This window comes from Cryptomeria japonica, chromosome 1 (genome assembly GCF_030272615.1).
Source record: "Cryptomeria japonica chromosome 1, Sugi_1.0, whole genome shotgun sequence".
Classification (NCBI taxonomy): Eukaryota; Viridiplantae; Streptophyta; class Pinopsida; order Cupressales; family Cupressaceae; genus Cryptomeria; species Cryptomeria japonica.
The window spans coordinates 45,029,482-45,040,622 of record NC_081405.1 but is presented as its reverse complement, the minus strand read 5'-3'; positions in this window follow the sequence as shown (position 1 = coordinate 45,040,622).

Sequence of the window (11,141 nt, the reverse complement as noted above, 5' to 3'; positions counted from 1 at the left end):
AATTGAGATGGACACAAGAAAGTTTAGTTAGAAAACTTGTACATAAAGCTCAATTTGTTAATAAGAAAAAATATATTAAGAAAGAATTTTACCGATTGAGAAATATAATAGATGTGCATTTCACCACTATGGTGAAGATTCTTAAAGACTCTCAAGAATTTAACAAGATGATAAAGGTACTAGGAACTTGTGAAGAGATAGAGGATCTTCTATTGAAGATGGAGAGTCAATATAAATATTTTGGTCTCTGTAGGATCTAGTTGGACTACTGCTTGGGCATAACTAAAGTTTGTTCATCAGGGTATCATTCCCCTAGCTCAGCAAGGTGGTTAGATATTATTCTAGTAAGAAAATTTTGACTATGCATGTATTTGGACATGTTTATAAATTTTTGGATTCTAATTTTAAGGAAGTGTTGTAGATAGAGAGAGTTGTATATAATTGTTCATTTTTTGTTGTAAGAAGACACAATCCCTTTGTCTTTGATGTCAAAGTGGGAGTGATTTTAGAGTTGGCACACATGTTTCCATAAATCACAAAGGGGAAGATTGTTGCAAATATGTGGTTTTGTTGTCATTAATGCCAAACTTGTTGATCTTGATGAGTTACTTGGTTTCAATTTGTGTTTCGGATGTGGTTTGGTTTAGTACAGTTATAGTGGGATTTCAATATGGTCATGTAGATGTATGGAGTCTATTTATGATTTCTCCAAAAGGATTATAATGATGTACCCTAAAGTTTTGGTAGCTTTGGTTTTGGTTTATAAGATCCATAGTTGATGTTTAGTCAAGTATGACTGTTTTGGTGTTAGTGTACATGAATGAATTGCATTCCTATGCCTGCTAGTATTTAGGTGATGCGGTTCAGTTATTTAGTGTTATTGGTATTTTTTGATGCTATCTTGGGCATCTACAAGTACTCTTAGTGGTTTGCATTGAAGATTGTGTAAATTTGTTGCGATGTGCTTTGACAGTTTTACCTTTTGCTTCTAACCTATAATGTTTCAAATGGTCTGTGTGGGTCTATGTGGATCTAGGGGTGATGTTTTGGGATAGATAGGAAGGTGTGCTAGGTTGGTGTGAAACCTCACACATCTCTTTTACCCCTTTAGATTTGCATTGGAGTTTGTTTCTAGCTGACTATTTGGTATTTACAAGTTACACCTAAATAGGCTGACCTAATTGGTGTTCTTGAGGTTGTGGTTGGTATATAAAGGTTGAAATCCTGTGGAGAGGGACATTAGAGTTGAGTGTGTCAAGTGTGAAGTATATGTGAAGCAGTTTAGTGGTTTGAAAGTGTTATAGAGTAGTGATGAAGGCAATTTCATATATGTTTTGAATTGTGAACTATGATTAGTGTTTTAGTGGATGCAGTTTTCTATAGTTCAACCCTATTGATGTCTTTGTATTTGGAGTATTGTATTTTTCCCCGAATAAGTGATCTTCAATGTTTGCAAGTCTTTTTTTGTATCTTGCCCTAAGGTTGTGTGTCTTAGCCTTGCAAGTCATATCAGGGGTAGTGAGCTCCTTGGCCTTTCGCCTAGACATTGTAACTCAATTATTCATATAGTGGGATAGTTATCACTGTGGTTTTTCCGTATTTGGGTTTTCTATGTAAAAATCTTCATGTTATTGTATGGTTACATTTGTGGTTTCAATTGTTTACTTTCATGCATGAAGTTTAAAGAATGAATCATTAGTAACAAGGTTAATTCTGTTTAAGTTTTTGTATGTGCTGATTCACCCCTCCCCCCTCCTCTCAACATTTGGTAGTGTTAAACATGTATTTTGTCTAAAGAGGGACAAGGGAAGGATGAGGAGGCTTATCTTCCTTATGGTCATGTTTATCTTTTTCCTTGTTTAATGTAAATTTATAGTACCACATAACTAGTCATATTGCATGTTTTATTGGTGTGTCTGTTAGGATTCCCACAGAAACTGAGAAGGGGGGGGTGGGGGGGGGGGGGTGAATCAATATCTAACCGATGAATTGAATTTCTTAACTTAAAACATGTAGAACATATTATAACAGTGTATCGGTATGCAATAAATAATGCAATAAACAGAATTAAGAGCAACCACATGAAAAACACACCATAACACAGTGATTTAACAAGGAAACCCGGTGTGGGAAAAACCTTAATGGGATTTGTTACCCACAATATTCACTTATTGGCCAATAAGAGAATATTACTGCTACAAGAGGGGCTTGCACATGCTGGAAGGCCAACTTCCTAGAGCTCATTGCTCAATGGGAAGTCTCACTGACTTACAATGATAGATTATATAAATCTAGTTTCTTGTACTGCTTCAAAATAGTATCTATAATGCCAGATCCAGTATTGGTTTCTGCTCTGCTTACATAAACCCTTAACCAATAATTCACATAATAGGTCTGCTTTATTTCGCCTAAATATGATCTTTTTCTCTTACTTTTAAATGTTCTATAATGATATCTCTTATATAAGAGTCATTTTACAATGATGCCAAGTTGGCTTACAAAGATTTTACAATAACAAACAAAATATAATATAACAAAAATCTTGTCGGCCTCTGTGCCGGTATGCTTCCTTTCTTTGTCGATGCTGGTGGTCTGAGTGCCAGTGTAGAGTTTGATCTTGCTAGTGTCGGTGTAATGCCTTGCTGGTGCCATATGATTGTAAGGTTTCCATCAATGACAAAACCTTCAATCACCTACAATGTCTCATTGGAGTGTGCATATGCCAACAATCTCCCCCTTTGGCATTGATGGTAACACTCATGAGAAAATTCAAAAGTGTATCCAAAACTTGTAATCCAAAAATGTTTCCAAAAATATAAGAGCTCCCCCTAAGCAGATAAGTCTTTTGTCAGTTATTTTCTTATACTACTACTCCCCCTTTGGCATCAATGACAAAGGTTGTCAAGATGTCAGTAGAGTTGTAGTCTCACTCAACCTTGTAACTGGGTGGTTACAATTTGAAAAAGATCTGCCAAAATCAAGTTTATACTTTCCATAAACTTCTTGCTGTCCTTTATTGTTGTCTCTGTTCTTTGAACTGTACCGGTGAGGTGCTGCACATGCTCTACTAGTGTTCTCTATCCCTGTACTAGTGTCTCAGATATTTCCTTCCATAATGATGCTAGATAGTCCAATCTTGGACTCAGTCTTAGTCTGAAATGTTTTGCTTTATTTACTATTCTCTCCTTTTCTCTTTCTAACTTAAGTAATTCTTCCTCAAAACTTGTTATCCTTTGCTCAAAAACTGATAATGTATCAGGTGAGTTAACAAAATTGTCTGCAAGTTTATTGATTTCATCTTGTACCTTGCTCATTTTCTTATCTATGTCTACTGTCAAAAAGTTTGTCTTGCAAGTATCTTTGTACATAGTTTTAAATTCCTTCAATAAGTTACATAGTTCCGGTAGAAGTGTGTCAAATTCCCTAGTACACTTCTTTATCTGATCTTCAAAGAATTTTTGCTTTTCAATTTCTACCTTATCCTTCAATGTCTCTTCCTTTATTTGCTCAATAGTCACTGTGTTCTCAGTGATGTATTTACACAAAGTGTCAAGTTGTCTTAAAGAATCCTTTTTGTCTATGTTACAGTTCGGAGCTATCACCTTCAAAATTGGGATTGTGTCATCTATAGCTTTATAAGCCCGTGAACTACAATCTTATATCTTTTTGATGGAGTCCAAAAGTACTTCAGTTACATTTGTTGATTTGTAACCTGTTGAGGAGGAACCAACATTCTGAATTCCACCAGTGGAGGAAGTAACCAAGCTTGCAATGACCTCTGGTAGGTCAGTTTGTGTTTCCATTTCTTTAAGCAATGGTTTTTGATCTTCTCATGTTGTCGGTGGCACTATTACCATGTGAACCTGTTCCTGTTTCAGAGCTTGTTGCTCTGCTTGTCTCTCTGTTTGTCGCTCTGTTTTAGTCTTAGTTTGAGTCTCTACCTATTGCTCTGTGTTATCAACTTCAACTTTCCTTTCAGTATTGTCAATGCTGTCAGTTGCTGATGGCTCACTAGTCATTTATGTCTTGCTGGTTGTTTCTTTATCTATCACAATGTTGACCTTTTGTATATCAACATCAACTATGTATAGTACTTCAGGATTAGGATTTGTATCCTCTATGTCCATACTCTCATTTGCCAATTGATCTTCAATAGTTATTACCGGTGATGTAATTTGAGACGATGGGGATAAGTTATCTTTTACTTTGATGCTCGGAGGTCCACCAACCTTTCCTTTTCCTTTGTCTCTCTCCTTCTGGTATACCTTTATTGGTTTGGGGTTCTTGTACTCTTCTTGTTTTTCTTTTTCAATAAGAAATATGTCCCATGCATTTTATGTTTCCTCTATTACTTCATTCACTCTTCCAACCATTAATGCAATATGCTGGTGTGCAGTAGAGAATACTGACCAGTTGGCTTTTGCAATTAAGTCATCTATCTCCTTAGGTGAGTTTACTAGGTAAATAGAAAGTAACTTTTCAATTTTGATTTTCTTATCAAGCTCTACAACAACTTGTCTTCTTGCTTCCAGTCTTTTGAACAATTCATCTGGTAGATCATCTATCACTTCCATTAAGAACTTATTATAGATGTCCATGTGTAAAATAACACTATTTTCAACTTGTTCTTTGTCATCCACTGACAGTGTATCATAGACCTTTCCTATGTTCTTGAGTTTCCCTTCCTCTGTGATTTCATATAGCAATTTTTCAAGAGGGGCCATGTTTTGTTTAGTCTTCTTCTTCTTTGGTGTCAACTTTTTCTTTGGTGTTGTTTTTCTAACCGAAGACCTCACTACCTATTGTTTTTGTCTAGTCCTTCTAGGCGAAGGTGTGGATGTTGGTGAAGGATCCCTTTTCCTTACAACTCTTTTGAAAGTTGCAGGCATGTCACTCTCCGAAGAAGTGGCTATCGGTGATAGGTGAGTCTTAGGTTGTAGAGTTCCTAACTCATCCTCAGTGATACCGGTTTGTTTCAATACATCTTCTTTAATAGCCTTAGCCTGTCTAGAACCTCTTCTCACAACTGCTTCAACCTTTTTCACTCTCTTCTTAGATTGATTTTTTTTTTCTATGGTCTCAACACTACCAAATACTTCTTCCTTTGGTTCATTTGGTGCTTTCAGAAGTGCTTTAGCATAAGTCTCAATTATAAGATCATTAGTCTCATAACCCATCTTTGTTACCCAAATTGTTCTTGGGATGACTGCTTCCATCCAAATCTCATCCTTTTTTATTACAAAACATATATCATCCTTGTATTTGTTGACAATCTTCTGTGATAGTCTGATTCTTTTATTCATCCTAACCTTTAGTGCTTGAAAATAGTCATGAATGTTCTTTTCTTTGTTTTCACCCATGTTGTTGACTAGGTTTGTTAACTATTTTCCTACCGGTATATCAAATCCAAGATTCTTACTGCCTATACCAGGAACCTGTTTGGTTATGTGTAGCATCAAGCATACAAGTAGATTTCCAAATCTAAAAGTTTCTTTCTTATCTTTCTTGATTTTACCTAAGTTATCAATCAATTCATCTTTTAACCATTCACATACATCAATTTTTATATTGTCTTTAACCATGTCATAAGCACTTTTAATGCATAATCTGGAAACTGAGTTAAGTCTGTTTGCATGAGTTTCTTTGTACCCTAAAATCATGCTAACAAATCTCACATTTATATCAGTCACATCATTAACTCTCAGAGACCTTCTGTTTGATGTTGCACCAGTTAAGTTCATTACTAGGTCATTGGAGACCTTCTTAGTTTTGTCTGGTCTGTTACCAGTGGAAGGTAACCCTGTTACTGCTTTCATAGCTTCCTTTGTATTTTTTTGTACTGAATCAAGCCAAAAGAATGAACCATGTACCTTGCTTAAAACTATCCTAATCACCTCCTTAAAACTATCCTAATCACCTCCTTGGGAAATTCATGAATGCAGAGGATTTCAGTGAATCCTAGGGTTTCAACAATTTTATGTTCAGGTTTTACATTACCGAAATTGTCACATATAACAGTCTTATACATGCTTTTAGTTTCTTCATCTCCTAATTCCTCTATGTTGCAATGAATATATATTCGGGGATCTTCTGCGAAAACAACTCCCTTTGGAATTTGGGAAAAAGCACCTACATTGTCATCTTTCTTAGCTACCTCGGGAACTAGCTGAAATATGGGCCTAGGGTGTTTTATAACCTCAACTACTATAGGGTTTTCTATGAATTCAGGTGCAGAGGAGGATGCCATGATAAATACCTTTTTTTGCCTTTGGATAGATTGATTGCCAAAGTGCTTTGTCTCTTTTCTTGAAATCCCTTAGCTCTGCAAATTTCACGCTCTTCGAATGTTTGAAATCTCGGTGAAGTGAAATGGAGCCAAAACCACAAATTTATAATGTTTATTTTGCCATCTACCATATTTAATGTATGCTAGTTAAGTAGTCACTTAACATTGTCTGCCGATATAGAAGTAATTTCCAACTTCTCACCATTAACTGAGGGAATTATAGCATATGTCTCATTGATTGCCAAACCCTCAAGAAATCTTTCTTCAATTTGATGAAGAGCTTCCTACCGGTGGAGTATTACTTTGTCCTGCCGGTGAAGCATCACTTTGTCCTGCCAATGAAGTGTTGATTGGTTCTACCGGTGGAGGAGTATTCCCAACAATATTTAGGTCTGACTTTCTAATCCTTTGTTTTGATAATTCTTTCTTAACCTCTTCAACCTTTTCTTTACCTTTCAAGATAGAACTTTTGTTGTCTGCCAGTGATCCTTTGCTTCTACAGAATTTAGCAATATGCCCAATATTGTTACATGCATAACAAGTCACATTATTCTTCTGAATAGCTTTCCCATAACCTATGCCGGTTTGTGTTCTGCATTGATTAGATAGGTGTCCAAATCTTCCACAAACATAACATCTCACATTCATTCTGCAATTTTTAGAGTTGTGACCAACTTTGTTGCATTTTGAACATTGACCGATGGGTGTGTTGATATTCTGATAATTTCTAGATCTACATTCATTTTCTCTATGACCATACTTACTATAGTTAAAGCATTTTCCATTGAATTTATAAGCATTAGGTTGCCTTACCGGTTTGCTATGATCCTATGTATTTGCAGTACCGGAGCTTTCACCAACTTCAAAGCCAATTCCCGAAGTGTCACCTTTAGGTTTTTGATTCTTCAGCAAGTTACCAAGTTCCTCTGAGCTTTTCTTGAATTTCTCTTTATGTTGATTTGCAGTATCTAGTTCTCTTTCTAAGACTTCTTTTTGCCTCATTAGTTCATTGGAGTCATTCTGAGTGTGCATCAGATCTATCTTCAATAAATCATTTTCATAACTGAGTCTTGTGTTTTCATTTGCAACGTCACTTAGTCTTCTGGTCAAATATTCTTCATTCTTCTTTCTATCTTCAATTTCTTTACAAAATCTCATAGTCATATCCTGCATCTCCTTCTTTGTTGTCATGTTCTCTTGTTTCAGCTTGTTTATCATATCATTAAAAGTTTCTTTTTCATCATTCTCATTTTGCATCTTTTCACAAAGTTCTCCTCTTGTTTCTTGAAATTGTAAGATTTTCTTGAAGTGCCTCAATGATATCCTGGGTTGACTTTAGATCATCTTCTAGTTTGATATTTTTTAGTTTCTTTGCATCATAGTCTGAAAGAGCTGCTTCTAGTTGCTTCATCAGATTTTCCATATCTACCGGTGTCAAGATCTTCCTCAAGCTGTTAGGCTTATGAAAATAGAGGACCAAGCTCTGATACCAATTGTTAGGATTCCCACAAATACTGAGAGGGGGGGTGAATCAGTATCTAACCAGTGAATTGAATTTCTTAACTTAAAACATGTAGAACATATTATAACAGTGTACTGGTATGCAAGAAATAATGCAATAAATAGAAGTAAGAGCAACCACATGAAAAAACACACCATGACACAATGATTTAACGAGGAAACCCAGTGTGGGAAAAAAATTGGTGGGATTTGTGACCCACAATATTCACTTACTGGCCAATAAGAGAATATTACTGCTACATGAGGGGCCTGCACATGCAGGAAGGCCAACTGCCTAGAGCTCACTGCTCAATGGGAAGTCTCACTGACTTACAATGATGGATTATATAAATCCAGTATCTTGTACTGCTTCAAAATAGCATCTATAATGTTAGATCCAATACCGGTTTCTGCTCTGCTTCTTACATAAACCCTTAATCTATAATTCACATAATAGGTATGCCTTATTTCGCCTAAATATAATCTTTTTCTCTTACTTTTAAATGTTCTATAATGATCTCTCTTATATAAGAGTCATTTTACAATGATGCCAAGTTGGCTTACAAAATTTTTACAATAATAAACAAAATATAATATAACAAAAATCCCGTTGGCCTTTGTGCCAGTATGCTTCCTTTCTCTACCGGTGCCGGTGGTTTGAGTGCCGGTGTAGAGTCTGATCTTGCTAGTGCCGGCGTAATGCCTTGTCGGTGCCATAGGATTGTAAGGTTGCCATCAATGACAAAACCTTCAATCACCTACAATGTCTCATTGGAGTGTGCATATGCCAACATTGTTTTCATTCCTTTTTCCAAATCATCAAGTTAGTGCACCCATGGGTTTGACCAAGGGGTAATCACCATGAATAGCTCCTCAGATATTTTTATTAACATCATTAGTTAGTTTATTGTAAGTTTAAATATCGAGGCAAATATATTCTATATCATAGAATCCTTCAAATCAAATGTACATTGCAAACTAACCCACAAAATTAGATAGGCAATTTCTTCATTTGAAAGCAATAATCTCACACATCTCAAAATTCCTACATAAAAACAAATAATTCTATAACAAAAACTAAATATATACACTCTAACATTGAATCTTAAAATATATACACTTTAACATTGAATCTAAAGCTAAATATATTTATTTTCTTATTCGAATTAAAAATATATATTTTGTTTATTTAAATTACACACATTCATTTATTAATGTGAATATCAATTCTTTATCCTAATTCACCTTCATTTATTGTTACAATTTAATTAATTCAAACTTAGAATATTAAAAAGCAAATTTTCATTTTTAATTTCCATTATAACTAGACTTTGGAGTATACTTTGTCAATCTACCTACACTTAATGCACGTATCATATATAAAGGGGGAAACGACTATTCTTCATACAAAAAGACACCTCTATAAAAACATAAATTTGTAAAATATAATAATTTCTTATCAGATTTTTTTGTGATTTTACAGTACCAAGAAAAAAGATTATAAAAATAGAACCCGTGAAAATCTCACAAAAATCTATAATATATTATAAATTTTAATTTTTGTACGAAAGATCTATTTTTGAGCCAGAACAACTTAGGCAGAAAATAACTTTCCCTATAAAAGAACTATATACCTCATTTTTACATATGCTATTTCTCCCATCTCATCGTTTTAACCACAGCCCAAAACCCAAAAGGCCAAATTCCCATACTTTTGAGAACTTTTCTATTTTTTAACATAATGGAATACCTAGTGAGCTGTAAGTCATGAAGCTCATTTGAAATACTTTGCTGAAGTAATGTAGTAATAAAATCTCTCTCTTTCCCTGCAGATGATGTAGGCATAGAATAAGGCTCTGACTTTTTTCACAGTGAATGGCTGCCTGGCAAGCATTGCATACTCACTCAACTGAACAAAACGTCAAAGATTTAACTCTCCAATGGAACATCAATATGATAATGAAAATTGGTATCCTCCAATCAACAGATAAGAGCATCAATATGATAATCGCTTGCCAGTTAAGATGACATCAAAGAGGCTTTACTCTTGTCTGCCACCATTGTTTGGTCTGGCAAAGATGTCGGAATAATGATTGTTTGCTAATTTTATGCTTTAGACAGGCTGTAAGGTTAGAAAAATGGTGATGTGAAATCTACAGGCCACACCTCATTTTACGTCACAGGCTTTCTTATGTCCAAAAACTTCCTCCTTCGCCATGGAAGAAAACGGTGCATGCACACACGTGATGAATCAACTTTAATAAACCATCTTATAAATGGACCCACTTGGTGTTCTAGGTCGCACTCATTAGCTGGTGTTCTGGTTAACATTATTTTATGATTTGATAGATTTACTAAATGTGAAAGAAAATTACTTTTTCTGTTGTGTTATTTGGGTTAATCAATCAAAAGGTTTTAGTATTACACAATTAACTTAAAGACGAGAGTTGGCAAGGTAGATGTGTAATAAATGATGGAGAATTGGTATATAGCTTTTGGGAGCTAGATGAAGAATTTAAAGTTGATGCCATCTAAATTCTATGGATTGATGGTATATTCTAAGGAATGTCTTGGGTGTCGAAGAGTCATCAAAATTTTTATGGGTTAAATTCATGTTTCAAGTGATTGATCTTGTCCTCTTTAGATATGACGTGACATAGGGAACTATCACATATATCTTGTGGGTGAGTGGAAAAATGAATCAATGAATGAATGAAAGTTTTTAATAATGTTCGTGAGGCCAAAGTAGCCTATGGGACCTAGGAATAGCGAATGCACACCCAAAACAGGACACCAAAGCTTTATATAATTTGTAAGCTCCTCTTTAGATCTGCCCTTTGACAATGAATTTTGATCAATAGGTTTGTTGTTTTGTCCAACTTTGTTTCCTTAAACAAATTGCTTAAATTTTTGTTTTTTAAAATGTCCAATTGTACGTATGTAATTGTGAGATTTATTTGGTTGACTATGGATTGTTGAAAACTACTTACCATTATCTTTGATGTTTATTGTTGTGTAGTATTCACTACTACACTCTTAACCCATTGGTTCTAGTGTGATATGTGCAATTGAGTTGAGGCTAGCATAGCTCTTAATTAAGATATATGACCATCTATATAGTATTATATGGGTAGTTAGGAAAACTTAGATGGCATTCATGACCTAAGTATGGTATGCATAGGTGATAGTGGTTAGTTTATTATTATCACATGGCAAATTATGTTCCTATTAGAGACTTTTAGAGGACTTCCCCCTTAATGTGGCTAGTTATTATCAAGTATTGTTGAGTATTTGTGGTTTAATTCCTATTTCATTATTTTTTTGTGCAAGTAATTTCATTACAAGTAGCATAAGA